This window comes from Arvicanthis niloticus, chromosome 27 (genome assembly GCF_011762505.2).
Source record: "Arvicanthis niloticus isolate mArvNil1 chromosome 27, mArvNil1.pat.X, whole genome shotgun sequence".
Lineage (NCBI taxonomy): Eukaryota > Metazoa > Chordata > Mammalia > Rodentia > Muridae > Arvicanthis > Arvicanthis niloticus.
Window position 1 is genome coordinate 27,714,074 of NC_133435.1, and position 20,590 is coordinate 27,734,663.

The following is a 20,590-nucleotide window of genomic DNA, read 5'->3' on the forward strand; positions in this document are numbered from 1 at the left end:
CTTCAATGCACTTCCTCATGTTGTGGTGACCCCAACCATAAAATTATTTCATGGTTAGTTTTTAACTGTAATTTTCTATGGTTATGAATTGTAGTATAAATGTCTGATATGCAGGATATTTAATATGGTACACCAAAGGAGACCTGTCATGCAGGTTGAGGAACCACAGATTTTGTAGATAGGCTGAAGAAAATTGGGCAATAGATATAAATCATTTTAAACTCATTAGAATTTCATTATCTGGTTCTAAAAGCTCTTTACCAGAAGGGATTTGTTTCTGCACTGGAATTTTCAGTCTCACTCTCCCATGTGGCCCTCAGGCAAAAACAGGAGATAAGGAAACGGTGCTCCCTTTTAGCATTTCTGGCCAGATAACCAGGGATATTCCTAGAACTTTTGTTCTGGGTCCCTGCCCACCAAATGATCAGTCAACCCATATCTCCTGTTCTGATGACTTTCTCCTTTAATTAGCTTATTGAGGAAGAGTGATCACAGATGAATCTTTAGGTTTGTCAAATCTCAGGCTCTGAGCCTAAGTAGTTCCAGTAACAATTGCTGTCACCAGAATCCTCACAAGAAGCAAATTAAGAGAGAAAGGGGGTTTATTTGGCCTACTGTTCTTGGGATGCTCTCCAGCATAGTCTTGTGGGAAAGGACTGGTGGAAAGAGGAGAGACCTGGTCACAGTGAATCCAAACAGGAACCAGTCCTGGTGGCTGGTCCAACAGACTGTGCCAATCCGATTCAAGTTGGTTCACCTTCCTGCTCAGTCTCAGGTGGGTTTCCATAGAGATTCTAAATCTCATCAACATGCTTAGCCATCACATGAAACCTAAACACCAGAAGTAGACCAGTGGGTGTTTTGATTGGCATTGGGAGGAGATATAAGGTTTTGGCAAAGTGACTGTCCACTAGACAGGCTCTAATCACCCAGGAAAGAGGTCTCTGGAGATTCAGAAGAGTTAGTTTCTGGATTGAGTTAAAGTTTGAAGGTGTAGTGTTTTGAGTGCTTGTTACTAAAAAGTATAACTTGTTCTCACCTGTGAGAATTCCGTTCCCCGTCTTGCTAGGGCTCCAAGAGATCAAATCCTTGGAAGTATTTAATGCCTTTGGCCACAGTCTTGGACCTTTCCTCCAAGTTCAGTTTCTACTCTGGGTATTAAGAACCATTTAGGTGTCTGGGCTTGGTGGAACATACCTTCAATACCAGCATCATAGGGCAGAAAGAGCTCTTAAAGTTGTAGGCTAGCCTGGTCTGCAGAGTTTAAGGGCAGCCAATTCTACATAGAGAAACTGTGTTGAAAACCAAAACAATCAAGCAACAAAAACAAAAGAAGCATTTACATAGTTGTTAACTTTGTTACTTTGGTGTGCAATAGACACATCAAGGAAACATACCTGAGGTGTTGTGAAAAGAGGTTTTGGGCAGATGCTCCGCTTTGAATTTGGAGGTGCTGTTTCATAGGCTAAGGTCATCACCCCATATGCTGAGGCCATAATGGAATAAGAGAGTGCAAACTGACTATGACCCTTGCCTTCTTTCTGCTCCCTGCCTGTGCACACATCCTGGATACTTGCCTCTCACTCTTACCACCCTGTCTTCTTTGCTGTGATGGACAGTGCTCCCTTGAACTGTGAGACAAAGAAGACCTCTTTCCATGTAAACTGCTTCTTTTGGGATATTTTATCACAGCAAGTGTCACTGGCCTTACTAGGGATCAGGCAGAGAAATTAGGTTTCTTAACAGTTATTAAGAGAAAGCTACTTTTTCTTGGACATAGAATAGGGTCTGAGTTTGACCCCTGACCCTGGGAGAACCCAGTCATTGTAATCTGTACCAAAGATTAGAACATTCTGTTATATTATCCCCTTATCTTATGAGTCAGTCCAACTGGGCCTGTCAATCATTTAGCCAAGGAGACCATCTTGCAGCAGAGCTAGTTCACCTGAGAATACTCCAAGGAGATGGGAGGAGCGATGAACCCATTATTGAGCTGCTGTTCTTATACTTCCCTCCTACCTGTTGCTCAGTCATCTTCCCTGCCAAACGAGATTATTGCCTGGGTTCTAACTCAAATAGTGTAAATACAGTCTTTAAAAAGTTCTCACTCCAATACCTGTGTAAATTCTAAACATGCCTGCTGATACACTGGGCTTTTTGCCTTTCTCTTCTGAAGACCCCACCTGCCTATTTCTATGGTGCACCCAAACCTCCATTGCTGCCCCTAACTCTAAAGCAATGACTCTCCATCATTAACTCCTTCCTCATCTGGTACCTTCTGGAATTTACAGCTGGCCTGTCTTCCTCTCAGACTCTAAGAAGATGATACAGGGGCTTCCTTCTGAATTTCCTCATGAATTCTCTTTAATGTCCTTCATCTCAGTGAGAAGAGCTGTGAAGGGATTCCTGGGGAGATGCTGCATCTGCAGAGGCTGACTGGCTTACAGGAATGCAGAGACATGGGCAGGATGGGATGCTTCAGGCAGGAGACTGAACACAGTTGACTTGGGGAAGCCTTAGTATATTAAATACCATTCCTGGTCAACCCCCACATGTCCCACTGAACATCCTGCCACTCACAAATAAAACAGGACCTGATACCCTAATTGAGTTTTTAAAATCTTATAATGTATTAAATTAAAAACTACTAGTTCCACCAGTCAAAGGGCTTTAGAATATTCTTATATAGCATCTGAAATGAATATGAGAGATTTCTCAGCTTTGTTAAAAACACTCACTAATGCTTCCAGCAATGTAAATATATTTATTTTTTTTTTACCAATATATCTAAGAATGGCTTTAACTCAAGATTTTTTTGAGGTGTTTCTATAAAAACTTCATAAAACTGCTTTGATCTTGAAATATGGAATTTGGAGTAATCTAAACCTGTTGTCAGTACATAGTACTCATAATTGGCTCCAGGATAAACTATTTTTATTCCCTTTGAGATCAGAGCTCTGTTGTATCAACAAAAGGAAATACTCTTCTCCACTATTTGTCAATCTTAACTCTTTGTTCATAACACGAAGAACCTGAGCACTGCATTGTGGGACATCGTGAAACCACTTCCACTAATAATTCCTTGAGCCACAAGGAAACTACCTCTTGCTTGCAAACAAACCTTCTTTGGGATCAGACTCATGAAACAGAAAACACAAGAAATCAAAGAATCAAAATAAAAGTACTTTTGTTAGGTAGAAAACAAACACTTTACTGTGGAGTTAAGCCACACAATATTTTAAATGTTGTCTTTTAGTTTTCTGTTAATATTTTACATTTAAAATGTTTAATTAAACATTTGTATCTGTATGTGAGTGGGAGTCCCAGGGGATATCAGAAGAAAGTGATGGATTCCCCTGCATCTAGAGTTACAGGGGGTTGTGAGCTACCTAAAGGTGGTTCTGGGACCCCAGAAAGAGCAGCCAGTGCTCTTAATTGCAGACTCATCTGCTTATCCCCATTTTTGTTATTTTAATATTTTTAAATTAAAATACATTTATACCATTTCTTTTTCTCACTCCAGCCCTTTGTATGTATGTACCCCTGCTCCACCTCAAATGCACTGCTTTTTTGTTATACATACACAACTACACATACACCTGTGAACTGAACACAGGAGTGAGCATATAGAACCTAATATATAAATACAACCTGCTGAGTCTCCTTTACACTTTACTGTGTGTATATGTTTTCAGGTCTGACCACCTGGGATTGCACAGCAATTAGGAGGTGCAGGCTTTTGTATTAATTTTTCCTCTCTCAGCAGTCCTTAGTTAACTGCAATTTTTAGCTAGGGGTGGGGCTCTCTGAGATTTTCCCCCTCCCATTGACTCACATTGTAGCTTGTTGGCAGAGCAAAGGGGAGGAGTGAGGAGGAAGGTGGCTAAAAGCTCCAGAGGAGACAGGGAAAACTTTTGGAGGTCTAGAACCTAGAACTTCTGCCTGTCCCTGCTTGGAATAAGAACACTGTCACCTCAGGTAAGTTACACACCTGTGTTCCCCAGCCCAGCCAGCCACTCCCTGCTCAGGACATTAGACCCAAGTTGGCACAGGGCACTGTAATTTTTAATCCTAGATTTGCAAAGTAGATATTGGTTTCACCAAATTTAGTTTTGCCTTTAACTGAAAGAGTGTTTTCATTTGATACTTTGTGACACTTTTAATTTTGAGACAGCATTTTTCTATGTTGCCCAGATTGGCCTAGAACTGGCCATGTAGCTCAGGCTGGTTGGAATCTGCACTCCTTCATCCACATCTCCTGAATGCTTGAGTCGTTGGCATGTGTCGTCAGACACAGCCTCAGCTCCCAGGGGCTGACATTACAGGCTGTTACTCAAGCATCTCCTGATGTTGTTATTTCATTTTAGTATTTCTGGCTAGTTCACTTGTTTAGTTAGTTTTGCTAATCTGAAACATGGTCTCCTATAATCCAGGATACTCTGAAAATATATAAGTAACTTAGCTGAGTTTGAGCAGTGACCTTCTGCCTCTAACTCCTAAGTGCTGGAACACAAAGTCCTCTTAACACTGTGGTGATGGAGTGTTCAGAGCGTGCTCGGCAAGCACTCCAGACACTGATCTCATCTCCGGTATCCAGCTCTAAACTTTTATTTTTTGTTAGCTTTTGGGAAACATAGATTCATTTAAAAAATAAACTTCTCATGTTTGAGAGAAATTTAAAGAAAAATACCTTAAAATATCTCGAAGAGGAAGTTTTCCTTTGTTTGAAATAAAACACTGTTGGGTTGGAATTTGTGTGTGATAGTATCTCTCTCTCTCTCTCTCTCTCTCTCTCTCTCTCTCTCTCTCTCTCTCTGTCTCTCTCTCTCTCTCTCTCTCTCTCTCTCTGTGTGTGTGTGTGTGTGTATGTTGGATAGTTTTGTGACAACTTGACCCTGGCTAGAGTTGTCTGAGAGGGGGACTATGAATTGAGAAAATGCCTCCATAAATTGAGCTTTATAGGCAAACCTGTAGAGTATTTTCTTAATTGGCAATTTATGGGGGTGGGTCCAGACCATTATGGGTAGTTCCTTCCCTGGCCTGGTGGTCCTGGTTCATCACAGCCATAGAAACCCCAAACCTGATACCAGCATAGTAGGCTGTTGTTTTGACAGACTTGATCATGTTTTAGGGAGAATTGTGGAAGAACTTTGGAAATTGGAGCTAGAAATTCATCGAGTGAGGATAGCTCAGTAGGATGTTCTGTAGAAACTTGGAAGATAAGAGTGCTGAGAGCAGTGTAGAGGATGGAGGCCTGGCTTGTGATGCTTCAGAAGGAAGCAAAGACTCTACTGAGCCATTTGAGTTAACACTCCATGGTTCCAGTTTTGGCTGAAGAATCAGATGGGATTAACAAGTCACCAGAACAAGTGAAACCTTTGCTTTGCTGGAATACCAATGCAATTCAGCTGGGGCTGAAGAATCAGCTGAGATTAATTAAGAGACCAGCATCATTGAGGTAAGTCACCTGGGAAGTGTTCTCTCAGACTCCAAACAAAACAGCTGTGTTCCAAGGTTGGCAGCTGAACTTGGTAGTGAAAGAGTCATCCGTGTGGCACTGGTTTTGAAGGTACTAAGGGGAGGGCACCTGAGGCTTGGCATTGGAGAGCAGTGCTGGAATCTCAGAGTCTAGGAAAGGCCATGGGTGAAAGTGTTGCCCAGCTGAGAAACCCCAGCATTTGGAGATGCAGTACCTTGGCATGACTACCAAGAACAGCAGGTATGTAGTGGAGCCGGCCTGAGCCTAGAAGACAAGCTTGGTGTGCTGCAGAAGGCAGAGCCCTTTGGAGAAGTTGGGAAGAAAGGGAGTGGATCCCAGATTGGTGTTTGACTGACTGACTTACACTATTTCAGTTTCAGCTCTAATTTAATTATGACTGTGCTCTGGTTCTCTCCTCTTGAATTAAGAAAGTCTTTAATTGGAATGTCACCATTCCTAACTGTCCCTATTCCCAAAGAACCAGACCTGCTTCCCCATTAGAGAGAAGATAGCTGAGCACTCCAGGATTGTTTGGAAACTTGATGAGAGATTCCCTTGCCTGCCAAAACCAAGCTGAGTTAACCATGCTTTCTTCCTCTGGCCTGGATGGAACAGGGCAGCATCACAGTAAACCTTTGGGGACCATGTAGCCAGCTGGCATACTAGGTAACTCCTTCCTGTAGCCTGACTGCTGTCACAGCTGAGCCTCTCACAGGAGTTCTGGAGCTTATACCTCTGTCTCAGCTCAGAGCAGTTGTGAGATTTACTCTGAGAAATGGGGAAAGGAACAGGAATATATATATATATATATATATATATATATATATATATATATATATATGAATTGAAATCAAGTGGAGCAGAAACTTAAATTTGCATTAACATGTCAGAACCTCATTTGAACCTGCAGAAGTTTCCTGTGAGAAACAGGGCATCAAGGAGAGGCCAGGGAAGACATGTATCGTACAGGAAGCAGTCAGTCCCTCACTGCCCTTGCTATAGACAGTAGTGAGCTCCCGAGAACCAGCTTTTTCATGTTTGTTTTCCTCTGAAGCCTAGCCCTGTTGTATTTGTATTAAAGATCTGTACACATTTGTATAATAATTGTACCTTGTGATATCTGGTACTATTAGAGGAGAAACTTTGGATTCAGGCCTTCTTGCTGTTTTTACGTCATTGTTTTATTTTGTTTTTTAAATAAATCCTAGTGGTTTGATCCAAATCCTATTACAGTTGTATAACAAAACAAAATTTTGTACTTATATTAAAGATCTCATTTTTAATATTTATAAAAAGGAAAGCCTTTAATTTAATTTTTATTTTTACAGAAGCCCACAGTTGAGAGCCTTTGAACTTTGAAAAGAGATTTTGGATTTTAAAAGGCTGGATATTTTATTGAAAATATTCTTCTCAAATATATATAATACATCCCAAGCACGATTTTCCTTCCTCCACTCCTCCTAGCTCCCTGCCAACACAGATTCCCTCCTCCCCAGATTCACTCCCCCTTTGTTTTCTCTTCAGAGAAGAGCAGCTCTCCAAGAGATGACAGCAAGAGAGAACAAAGCAGGGCAAGGCAAAGGCCCCCATATCAAGGTTAAACAAGGGAACCCAATAGGAGGAAAGAGAGACTGGATTTTTTTCCATTTATTTTACATCTGGAATGCAGCTTCCCCTTCCTCTTCTCCCAGTCACTCTCTCCCACTTCCTTTCCATCCACTCCCCTTCATTTCTCCCCAGAGAAGTGAAGGCCTTCCATGGATATTCCTTGGCATAATCAAGTTGCAATGGACTAGGTGCATTCTATTGAGGCTGGACAAGGCAGCCCAGTTAGGGGAAAGGAATCCAAAGGCAGGCCACAGTTAGCCCCTGGTCCTGCTATTGGGGTCCCACACAAAGACCAAGGTGTGCATCTGTCACATCTGTGTAGGGAGCCTAGATCATGGGTGCACTCTGGTTGGTAATTCAGGCTCAGTGAGCCCCTATGAGTCTGGGTTGATTGATTCTGTAGGTTTTCTTGTGTCCTGGGCCTATCTGATTCTTGCTGTGGGTCTCTGCATCTGTTTCCATCAGCTGCTGGGTGAAGCCTTTCAGGTGACATATATGCTAGGCTCCTATCTGTAAGTATAGCAGAATATCATTAATATAACATCAGGGGTAGTGTCTCTCTCGTGGCATGGGTTTCACATTGGGCCAGTCATTGGTCAGGCATTCCCTCAATTTCTGCTCCATCTTCATCCATGCATATTTATAGGCAGAAAAAAATTTGTTGGGAGCCAACTTTAATCAGAAAGCGGCTAGAAAGCAGCTATCAACTTTGCAGCCATCTGGAGCCATATACCCTGATGAGATACTTGTTTTTCAATAGCCTACAACAGCTGAAGTACACTCTGATAAATATATTGTTTATCCCACATAGCTTGTTTTGCTGTTTAGTGACCTCAGCTGCATGCTGCACATGGTAAAATATTTTCACCTGTGTTCTCCTGTTTGTGCATATAAATACCCAGAATTTCCTTGTAAGGGTGTGGTGTAGTAGTAGGAGGAGTAGTAGTGTGTGGTGGTCAATAGGAGGTATGAATATAATAGTCTATGAGAGACAGTAAGTGAGACTTGACCACACACCCTGTCTTGTCTCCATTCTTCGAGTCTCTTGCCCCTCCATCCCCACTCTCTCTCTTGACCAGAGCACTTAGCCCCAAAGCGTGGGGCAGTGTAGACAGCAAATTAGTAGCCCCAAAGTGTGGGATAGTGCAGTCCTCAACAAAATTTGTGTGTCAAAAGTTTGTGGCTGGGTTGTTCTTGCCATCAGAAGTCTTGCCCAGTTACAGGACGCGACCGGTTCATGTCCCATATGTCCTATTGCAAGAAGTTTTAGCTAGGGTCACTCTTAGATTCCTGGGAGTTTACATTGCCCTGGGATTCTAGCTCATCCCAGAGAATCTTCACAGCCACAGAGTCCACTTCTCTCTCCCTCCATCCTCCCCACAAATGATCTCTCTGGTTCCCATCCACAATTTCTCTCTCACACATCTCCCTCCATCCATCTACCCCTGATGTGTACTTTATTTCCCCTTATTAAGATTCAAGCATCCTCTGTCAGGCCTTTCTTGTTAGTTTCTTTGGGTCTAAGGATAATGGTTTGGTCTAAATGGCTGTCCTGTATTTATAGCTAATATTCACTTAGAGTGCATGCCACGTTTGTCTTTCTGGGTCTGGGTTTTGCCTGTAAATTTCATGATGTCCTTGCTTTTTATAGCTGAGTAGTATTCTGTTGTATAAATATACCAAATATTCATTATCCATTCTTCAGTTGAAGAACATTTGGGTTGTTTCAAGTTTCTGGCCATTACCAATAAAACTACGAACATAGTTAAACATTGTCTTTATGGTATGGTGGAGTATTTTTTGAGTATATGACCAGGAGTGGTATAATCAGTTCTGAGAGAGTTATTTCCAAGTATTGGAGAAAGCACTGAATTGATTTTGAGACTGGTTGTACAAGTTATAAAATAAAATCTCAGAGTCATCTTGATTTGAATTTCCCTGATGATTAAGGATGTTGAACATTTAAATATTTAATGGCCATTAAATATTCCTCTGTTGAGAATTCTATTTAGCTATGTGCCCCATTTTTAAAAATTGGGGGTTTTTTTGGTTTGTTGGTGTCTAATTTTTTAGTTCTTTATGTATATTACATATCAACCCTTTTCAGATGTAGGGTCAATGAAAATCTTTGCCCAATCTGTAGGCTGTTGTTTTGTCTTTTTGACAGTGTCCTTTTCTGTACAGGAGCTTTTCAGTTTCATGAGGTCTCATTTACTGTTGATCTTAGTGGCTGAGATGTTGGATCTTTCTAGGAAGTTGTCTCCTGTACTAATGGGTTCAAGGCTATTCCCACTTGCTCTTCATTAGATTTAATATATCTAAGTTTATGTTGCGGTGTTTGATCCACTCATACTTGAGTTTGTGCAGGGTGATAGATACGGATCTACTTACATTCTTCTACATGCAGACATCCAGTTAGACCAGCACAATTTGTTGGAGATCTTTTTTTTCACTGTATGGTTTTACCTACTTTGTCAATCCTATGTCCATACGTGTGCTTGTTTATTTCAGGGTCCTCAATTTGATTCCATTGATCAACCTGTCTGAATTGAAAGCAACCATTCAATGTTTATTACTATTGCTCTCTAGTACCACTTGAAGTTAGCGATGATGATAACTCCAGAACTTGTATCGTACCAGATTGTTTTAGCTATTCTGGGATTTTGTTTCTCCATATGAAGTTGAGAATTGTTCCATCAAGAAGAATTGTGTTGCATTTTTTATGGGAATTGCATTGAATCTATAGATTTCTTTTGTTAGGATGGCCATTTTCCTAGTCTTCCAAAAGATTACTAGGTTGAGCCTACCAATCCATGAGCATAGGAGATCTTTTTCATGTTTCTGATAACTTTATCAGTTTCTTTTTTCAGAAACTTAAGATTCTTGTCATATATGTTTTACACTTAGAGTTACACAAAGATATTTTGTATTTGTAATTATTGTAAAGGGTGGTGATTTGCTAATTTCTTTCTAAGCCCATTTCACATTTGTATAAAGGAGGGCTATTGTTTTATTTGAGTGAGTTTTGTATCCAGCTACTTTGCTGAAGGTATTTATCAGCTGTAGGAGTTTTCTTCTAGAATTTTTAGGGTCTCTTATGTATACTGTCATATGATCTGTGAATAGTGACACTTTGATTTCTTCCTTTCCAATCTTTATTCCCCTGAGATCATTTAGTTATTGCTCTAGCTAGAATTTCAAGTACTGTGTTGAGTAGATAGGAAGAGAGTGAGCAGTCGTGTCTTGTCCCTGGTTTTAGTGAGATTGCTTTAAATTTCTGTTCTTTTAATTTTATGTTGGCTATTGTCTTGCTGTATATTGCTTCTGTTATTCTGTTTACATATCCACTTTGTATCCCAATTGCTCCAAGACTTTTAATGTAATAGGGTGTTTGATTTTTGTCAAAGGCTTTTCAGCATCAAGTGAGATGTATGTTGAACTATCCCTGCATCCCTGAAAGGCAACCTACTCGATAATGGTGTATTATGTCTTTGATATTTTCTTGGATTCCATTTCTAGTATTGAGTATTTTTGTACAAATATTGGTAAGGGATGTTAGCCTGAAGTTTTCCCTTTCTGTTGAGACTTTGTATAGTTTAGGGATCAGGGAGACTCTGACCTCACTGAATGAGTTTATCAAAGATCCTTTTGTTTCTATTTTGTGGAATAATTTGAGGATTTTTGTCATTAGCTCTTCTTTGAAAGTGTGGTAAAATTCTGCACTAAAACCATCTGGCCCCAAGCTTTTTCTTTGGATGGGAGACTTTAATGACTATAACTATTTCCTTGGGGATTATAGGACTAGATAGTTAACCTGACATTGATGTAACGTTTTTAAGTTGCATTTGTCTAGAAAATCATCCATGTCATTTAGATTTTCCAACTTTGTAGAGTACAGGTTTTTGAAGTAAAACCAAATGATTCTTTAGATTTCATTGATGTCCATTGTCATGTATCCCTTTATATTTTTTGTTTTGTTAATTTGGTTACTGTCTCAGTGCCTTTTAGTTAGTTTGGCTAAAGATTTGTCTATCTTGTTGATCTTCTCAAAAATACCAACTTTTGTCTTTGTTGATTCTTTGTACTATTCATTTTATTTCTAATTGTTTGATTTCAGCCCTGAGATTTAATTCTTTCCTTTTATTTTCTTGGGTGGGGGCAGGTTTCAAGATTGGGTTTTTCTCTATAGCCCCGGCTGTCCTGGAACTCACTCTGTAGACCAAGCTGGCCTCAAATGCAGAAATCCACCTGCCTCTGCCTCCTAAGTGCTGTGGTTAAATGAATGCCCCACCATAGCATGGCTGTTTGCTTTCTTTCTAGAGCTTTCAGGTATAATATTGCTAGTATGAGAACTCTCTAATTTTTTATGAAGACAGTGCTATGAATTTAACATTTAGCACTACTTTCATTGTACCCCACAACTGTGGGTATGTTCCACCTTCATTTTAAGTTATGGAAAAGTCTTTAATTTCTTTATTTCTTTCCTGACCCAGTGATCATTAAGTAGAGAGTTGTTCAGTTTCAGTTGTTGGCTTTCTGTTGTTTCCGTTGCTGTTGAAGTCCAGTTTTAATATGGTCTGATAAGTTACAGGAATTTATTTCAATTTCTTATATCTATTGAGGTTTGCCTTGTAACCAACTATATGGTCAATTTTGGATAGGGTTCCATGAGTTTTTGAGAAGAAGGTATATATCCTTTGTGTTTGGGTGAATGGGTCTGTAGATATGTTAGGTCAATTTGATTCATTACTGTTTGTCTCAATGACCTGTATTTTAATGAAAGCAGGGTGTTGAAGTCTCCCACTATTAATGTGTGATAATTGAGGTATGATTTAAACTTTAGTAATATTTCTTTATAAATGTGTGTACCCTTACATTTGGGGCATAGATATTTATAACTGAAGCATCCAGTTGGTAGAGTTTTTTGAGTATGAAGTGTCCTTCCATAATTTTTGTTAAAAGTCTATAGAACATTAGGATTGCTATAGTACTTGTTTCTTGGTCTATTTGCTTAGAAAATCTTTAACCAGCCCTTTACTCTAAGATGATGCTGTCTTTGCTGTTGAGGGGTATTTCTTATATGCAGCAGAATGAAGGATCTTGTTTTCACATCCATTCTGTTAGTCTGTGTATTTTTATTGGGAAATTAAATCCATTGATGGCAAGAGAGATTAATGACCAATGATTGGTATTCCTGTTTAGATGCTGGTGTGTGTGTGTGTGTGTGTGTGTGTGTGTGTGTGTGTCCAAGCTTTTGGTTTTGCAGGTATGAAATTTTTATTTCCTGTGTTTTCTTGTGTGTAGTTAACCTGCTTGTGTTGTGGAGTTTTCCTTCTAGTATCTTCTGTAGGGATGTATTTGAAGATAGATATTGCTTAAATTTCATTATGTCACGAACAATCTTGTTTTCTCCATCTATGGTGATACAAAGTTTTACCTGGGTATAATAGTCTGGGCCAGCCATCTGTGGTCTCTTAGAGTCTGCAAGACTCTAAGTCATTTGCCAAAGACCTTCTAGCTTTTAAAATCCCTTTTGAATAGGTAGGTGTAATTTCAATAGGTTTCCCTTTATATATTACTTGGCCTTTTCCCCTTGCAGATTTTAATATACTTTTGTGACATTTAGTGTCCTGAGTATTATATGGTAGGAAGTTTTTTTTGTCCAAACTATTTGGTGTTCCCTTAAGCTTCTCATATGTTTATAAGCATATCTATTTCTAGGTTAGGAACATTTTCTTCTATGATTTTGTTGAAAATATTTTCTGGGACTCTGATCTAGGAATAATTTCCTTCTTCTAATCCTATTATTCTTAGGTTTGGTCTTTTCATAGTGTCCCAAATTTCCTGGATGTTTTGTATCAGAACCTTGTTCAATTTAACATTTCCTTTGACCAATATATCAATTTCTTCTGTTGTATCTTTGACACCTGAGATTCTCTTTTCCATCTATTGTATTATGTTAAGATGTGTCGGTAGTATCTGTTCTCTTACCAGGTTTTTCATCTCTAGGATTGCCTCAGTTTGTATGTTCTTTACTGCTTCTACTTCTATTTTCAGGTCTTGAACAGTTTTATTCATTTTCTTCACCTGTTTGATTATATTATTCCCTGTGTTTCTTTGAGGGATTTATTCATTTCCTGTTTAAAGGTATCTGTAATCTTCATAAAATTGGATTTAAGATAATTATCTTGTGCTTCAGATACATTTGGATATCCAGAGCTTACCGTAGTAGGGTATCTGGGATTTGGAGGTGCCATATTGCCCTGTCTCTTGTTGATTGTGTTCTTATGCTGACCTTTTGCAATCTGGTTGTCCCTGGTGACAGCAAACCTCCTGAAAAGCAGGCATATTTGTGGGCCAGCAGATGGAGTGCAGGGGGCAAGGTACAGTTTTTTCCTATGGTGTGTGGCCTTAGGGGACCTGGCAGGCAAGTGGCCTTGGGCAAGGACCTACCTGAATGTCCCAGATGCTGAGAGGCCTGCAGAAATGCAGGCAGAGCCATGGATGGGAAAATAGAGCTTAGTGGGCAGGATACATCTGGGTGTGTGCTCCAGGAAATCTGGCAGGCAGGTGATTTGGGGGAATACTGGATATTTTTTAAGAGACTGTAATTTCAATGCATTTGAATTTGTAAAGACTGTGAAACTTTTAGTTATACATGTTTTATATTTGTGATATTTATTAACCTAAAAACCTAGTGATGAATTCTTCAACTCCCACCACCCAAAAGGGAAAGGTTGTATCTCAAAAAGTGTTTTTGTGTCAAGTTGACAAGTGTCAGTAGTACTGGATAATTTTATGTCAACTGACACGTGCCAGAGTCATCTGAGGGGGTGGAACCTCTGTTGAGAAAATGCCTTTATGAGCTTGGACTTTAGGCAAGCCAATAGAGAATTTTCTTAGTGATTGATGGGGACAATTCAGCCCATGTTTGGTGGTGCTATCCCTGGGCTGGTGGTCATGGTTTCTATAAAAAAGCAAGCTACAGAGAGCAAGCCAGTAAGTAGCACCTTTCCATGGCCTTTCCATCAGCTCTTGCTTCTAGGTTCCTGCCCTGTTTTTCTCTTAGCTTCCCTTAATGTTGAACTACAGTGTGGAAGTGTAAGTTGAACAAAGCCTTTCCTCCCCAACTTGTCTGTGGTTATGACCTTTCACCACAGCAATAGAATCCCTGAGCCTGTGTGGTATATGTGTAGGGGTTGGGGTGTGGTTTTGTGTGAGTGTGCATGGTCTTACCACAGGGTTCTAAGTGGCATGGAACTTGTTATGTGGAACAGACTGGAAAGGAAAAAAATCCACACCTTTGCATCATGAGTGCTGAAGTGAAAGGCATATTCTGCCAAGTTTGGGCATTCTTTTTGTTTGCTTGCTTTTGTTTTAAATGTTTGGATTTATTTAGGTGTGCTCCACTACCACGGCTGGTATGGAACTACCTATCCTCTGCCTCTTCACCTACCCACCCTATTCTGGGATTAGAGGCCAGAGCCACCAAGTCTAAAAAATTATGTTTAGTAACTTAATCAGATTGTAAGCCTTTAGTGATACTTCTTGGATCCTTGATTTGTGTTTGTTGCATTAAAATTTCCTTGGCTGTCCTTTCTTAGACATTTCCCCAGGATCCATCAGGATGGCAGTTCATGGCTCACCCACATTCTGGGGGCTGATAAGGAAGAAGGCACTGAAGGATGAGGCCTTACTTGTCTTTTCTCTGGAGAAACTGCTCATGGAGCTCCTCCCAGAACTGTTGAAGGAGGCTTTCACTGACAGATTCACAAAGGTTGAGAAGTCTCTGGTGACAGCATGACTTCTCTCTACCTCCCTGGGGTGCCCTGATGTAAAACTCCAGAAGGAAATATTACAGGCTATGATGAATGGATTATATGTCCTGTTGACAAAGAAGGTTCAACTCAGGTAAGTATGACCCATGTAGCATCAAGTGCAGAACACTGGAATTCAGGGAAGCAATCTGCTGAGTCTGGCAGTATGGGATCAGACGTAGATCAAAAGATTTCAGTAGCATCAACTTGGAAGCCTTGACTACTGCTACTTTCTGATGACAAACTACAGTTGGGGATAGAGTACAGGCATAGAAAGATGTAGGCACAGTGGGAGGAACCTGTTCTTGACTCTCCCTCAGGCACTAGAATTATCAGGCCTAGAGTAACTAAATGGAGTCAAGACAGAGAGCTATGGAGACAGCTCGGAAAAAGCCATTGCCTGGCACCATGAGGTCCTTATTGGACACTCAGCACTAGGAAAAAAAAACCAAACACTGCCCAGACCAGACAGGAGAAAGGAAATGCTAACATTATGGATGTGTAACACAGCTGACTCTATGGAAGGTCATCTCTTTTCCACTGACACTTCATCTCTTACCCATAGGAAGTGGAAATTTCCAGTACTCGATTTGCAGAATGAACACCATGACATTTGAGATGTACGGGCTTGGAAGCAAGGGAGCTTGCTGCTCAGCAGAGACCAAGAACAAGAAGTGAGTAGAGGAGCCAGAGCTGGAAAATGCACAAAAGCCAGCTGTGAAGGTGTTAACTGCTGACCTCTCCTTTGGGGAATGTGAGGATGAATGAGGAACATATTTCTTGGATTGGGCCTGGGGAAAAAAAAAAAAAAAAGGTTGCTTATAGTTCCAATGGTAAAAGTTGACATTTTCATCTGTCAAAGGCCAGCTTTGACAACCAGGGTAAACCGAGGCTGGGCACAGAGTTGGTGGCTGATCACTCAGCTGAATTTTCTCTGAGGGAACAAAGATTGATTCTCTGGGGTTGGCATGAAGCAATCTGTAGCCAGCAAAGTACTACCTGAGGTTGACAAGAAGGGTTGAGGGATCATGCACAATCACATACATACACAGACACATACACACACACGGTGGGTGAAGCAAGCTTCAATAACCTCCAACTTTGCACTAATACATACATACACACTTGATGGGTAGAGCAGAGGTCCAACACGTTTTGTCCCATGGCTTATATATCCCAGCAATATCTTTCAAACTGTACAAAAATAACAAGGTACATACATTCTGTTGTCTTTAAGTGAAAAGTTACAATGATTATACTAAGAAAAAACATGTTTCCCAATACCCTCACATGAGCAACTGTTTTATGTATTCTGGATTAAAAAAATTATTCCCAAGAACCAATATACATTTGTAGCTAAGCAACTTGTTTATAAATCAGCAAAGTGTAAGCAAGTAAATGTGTTTCTCTCAGCCAGTTTCTCTTATAAGAAGGCTACAATTTGTGGTTTAAAAGTAATCTTACAAAAAAATTAAGAGCATCACAAATCTAAAGTTCTATATAAAAACAACCAGTCATTTCTACTTTAAATCCTGAGAGTGTACTTCTACTCATTAACAGTTTCTTATGAAATCCTATCAGGAAACTGTTGTGGCCCGTACTCTGTCTAGACGCTTTGGGGCTAAGTGTTCTGGTCAAGAGAGAGAGTGTGGCTCTTGGGGCAGGAGAAGAGACGAGAAGAATGGAGACAAGACAGGGTGTGATTCAGTCTCAAGTCTCATACCAAGTCTCTTTTATTGAGTCTCAAGTCTCTCTCAAGTCTCATTTATTGAAGGGAATTCTGAGGTATTTATATGCTTTTGCCACGTGCCTTGCAGGTGTTGGTATGACGTAAGCCTTACAGGCGTGTATAGCGTGCATAGCACATGCGCCTTATAAGCATGTATGGCATAGATAGCACGTGAACAGCACGTGAACCGCATGTCTTGTAGGCGTGACTACCACGTGCGCCTTGTAGCTGGGGGCAGTAAACAGCAAAACAAAATATGTGGGATATCAGAGTGTGCTTCAGCTGTTGTAGGCCATTGAAAACCAAATCTCTTATCAGGGTATATGGTTCCAGATGGCTGCAAAGATAATCTAGCCGCTTTCTGCTAAAAGTCGGCTCCCAACAGGAAACTGAGGGCAAATGTGGGTACAAAAAATTAATCATCAACTTAAACACCAGCCCAAGTTTAGCAAGAGAGGCACATGAGGTAGTGCCTGGTATCAACTCACCCTGCCACATGAGGTCACTGCAGGACTAGGCACATCTCTCCCACTGAGGCCAGAGGAGGCAGCCCAGTTAGGAGAATAGGATCCATGGGCAGGCAACAGAGGGACAGCCCTGCTCCCATTCTTGGGAAACCCACAGGAAGACCAAGCTGCATACCGGCTACATATTTGTGGGGTGGATTGGAGGTTGGTCCAGTCCATGATTCAGTTGGTAATTCAGTTTCTGGAAACCTCCAAGGGTGGAGGTTAATTCACCCATTGGTCTTGTTGTGAAGTCCCTGTCCCTCCAGGTCCCTTAATCCTCTCTCCAACTCATCCACAAGACTCCCAGAGCTCTGACGTTTGGCTGTGAGTCTCTGCATCTGTTTGTATTAGAAGCTAAGTGAAGCCTCTCAGAGGACAGGTAATAGTAGGCTCTATCTGCAAGCGTGATAAGAGTATCATTAATAATGTCATGGATTGGTACTTGTCTATGGCATGGATGTCAAGTTGGGCCAGTCATTAGTTGGCTATTCTTTCAGTGTCTGCTCCATCTTGCCAATACACATTGTAGGCAGGGCATATTTGAGGTCCAAGGTTCTATGAGTGTTTTGCTGTCCTTATCCCTCTACTGGGAATTCAGCCTGGCTAGATGAGGTAGCCACTTTAGACTCCCACTACTGGGAGTCAACCTTAACCCGCCCCCAGCCCAAGTCTCTGGCAGTCCTAGAGTTGTATCCCTTACATCCCCAATACCTGCTGCAGATTTCCATTCTCTTCCTCCCCTGCTCTCCCTACACATCATCCTCTTACCCCGATCCCCTCCCCATCCTCTTTCCCATCGAATTCCCTCCCTCCTTTAACGTCAATATTCATTTTATTTCTCCTCCGGAGTGAGATTTAAGTATCCTCACTTGGGCTTTGTTTGGCTTCCTTGAGCCAGTGGATTGTAGAATGGTTATCCTGTACTTTAGGGCCAGTATTCACTTATAAGTGAGTGTACACCATGCATGTCCTTTGGGGTATGTCTCGATTACCTCACTCAGCTGATCTTTTCTACTTCCATCCATTTTCCTGCCAGTTTCATGATATCAATGTTTTTAATCACTGAGTATTCAACTGTGTAAATGAACCACATTTTCATCATCCATTCTTGAGGGACATCTGGGACCTTTCCAGTTTCTGGATATTATAAATAAGGTTGCTATGGACATAGTTGAACAACTATCCTTGTACTATAGTGGAACATCTTTTGGGTATATACCCAGTAGTGGTATATCTGGGTCTTGTGGTAGAACTATTCCCAGTTTTCTGAAAAAACTGCCAAATTAATTTCCAGAGGGGTCATACACATTTTCACTTCCAGCAGCAAGGGAGGAGTGCTCCCATTGCTACACATCCTCACAACTGTGTGCTGTCACAACTGTGTGCTGTCACAACTGTGTGCTGTCACAACTGTGTGCTGTCACTTGAGATTTTAATTTTTTGACTAAAATCGTTGAACTTCTTTAAGTGTATTTCACCCATTTTAGATTTCTTAGATGGATTCTGATTAGCTAAGTACCCAATTTTGTAACTGGGTTATTTGGTTTGTTGGTGTCTTGACTTCTTGAGTACTTTATATATATTGGATATTAGCTCTGTCAGATGTAGGTTGGGTAAAAATTTTATTTCCCATTTTATAGGCTTCCATTTTGTACTATGTATGGTGTCCTTTTATCTTACAGAAGCTTTCAGTTTCATGAGGTCCCATTTATTAATTGTTGGTCTTAGTGTATGAGCTTGAGGGCTTGAGAGCTTTCTTCAGGAAATTGACTCCTCTAGCAATACATTCCAAGAAATTTCCCATTTTCTCATCTATTAGATTTAGGGTGTCTGTATTTATATTGAGGTTTTCACCCACTTGGACTTGAATATTTGGCAAGATGACAAATACTGATATTTACATTCTTCTACATGCAGATATCAAGTTAGACCAGCACCTTTTGTTGAAGATTCTTTCTTCTGTGGTATGGTTTTGGCTTTGTCAAAAATCATGTGTCCATAGTTGTGTGGGTCATCAATTCAATTCCTTTGATCAACCTGTCTGTCTTGATACCACCCTCAGTTTTTATTACTATTGCTCTGTAGTAACACTTGAAATAAGGGATGGTGGTAACTCCAGAAGTTCTTTTATTATTCAGGATTGTTTTAATTATCCTGAATTTTTTGTTTCTTCATATGAAATTAAGAATTGCTCTTTCAAGGTATATAAATAATTGTATTGGAGTTTTTATGGGAATTGCATCGAATCTGTAGATTGCTTTTAGTAAGATGGCGATTTTTACTTTTAATCCTACCGATATGGAGAGAAATGGCATTACTTCCAGGCTGCTAGCTGCAAGGTGACATAAGGATTTCTGTAAATCTCATCATACTGGAACATGGAGAAGGCATACTTTCTCAGCAGAGAGTAATTGATGTTTGGCCGATTTAGCTGCGTGCCTGAGGAAGTGGCCTTCCTGATCATTTTCTCATAAGAAACTTAGCGTGTTTTTAATTGAACTAAGCAAAACTTTTTTTTGTTTTGTTTTTTTTGTTGTTGTTGTTGTTGTTTTCTTTCTTTTTTTAAATTTTTAAATTTTTTTTATTGGATCTTTTATTTACACTTCAGATGCCATCCTCTTTCCCCATTCCCCCCCCTAGAAAATCCCTATCCCATGCCCCCTTTTTCTTTTTACATTTATACATTTTTTTTAAATGTTAATCATAGGCTTTATAAGATTGGTATTGTTCAATCAGAGGTGTAACCCACTACCCAACCTAGATATAACAACTATCTTTGACTGGTGGAGATACATGAACATCTGCCTCCCTGTCTCCCCCCCTCTTTCTCCCTTTCATCACCTAGCTTCTCCTCTCCTTCTTCTTCTCCTCTTCTTACTCCTTTTCTTCCTCTCAGTACTCCTCCCACCTTAGCTCCTCCTACACATCACCCTTCCTGTTAAAATGAAAATTTTCTCTCAAAATACAATTAGAGCATAATTATGCCAATTTGTACCAGTGAGGTACAAGATAGTCCTAATACCCAGTCCATCCTTTTGTTGACTAACCAGCTCCTCTGTCATCTATCCTAACTGAAACATTTAGTTCTGAACCTGGCTTTAGGATGAATGTCAGCTGCCGACCATCCACTCAAATCTTTTCTCTCACGGTAAATAGCTATAAGTTTTCAACCCCGTCAGAAATCCAGAATGACTGAGTTAACTATAATTGTGGGAAGCACAAAGCATAGCTTGTAAAACTTAGCCAATTTATAGAGACCTCTGAATACCTGGACACTCGCTCTACTTCAAAACGTTGGAACATCTATTCTTCTGCCTTCTGGCCCAGAATCATCTGACAGACCTTAGTGCTGCAGAATTATTAAGGGCTGATTACTCTGTCTAGGCAGATATAATCAGTTGACTATTCTGCAAGTGTGTCCTTTTCTGGACAGTAATTTGTCTGTAGA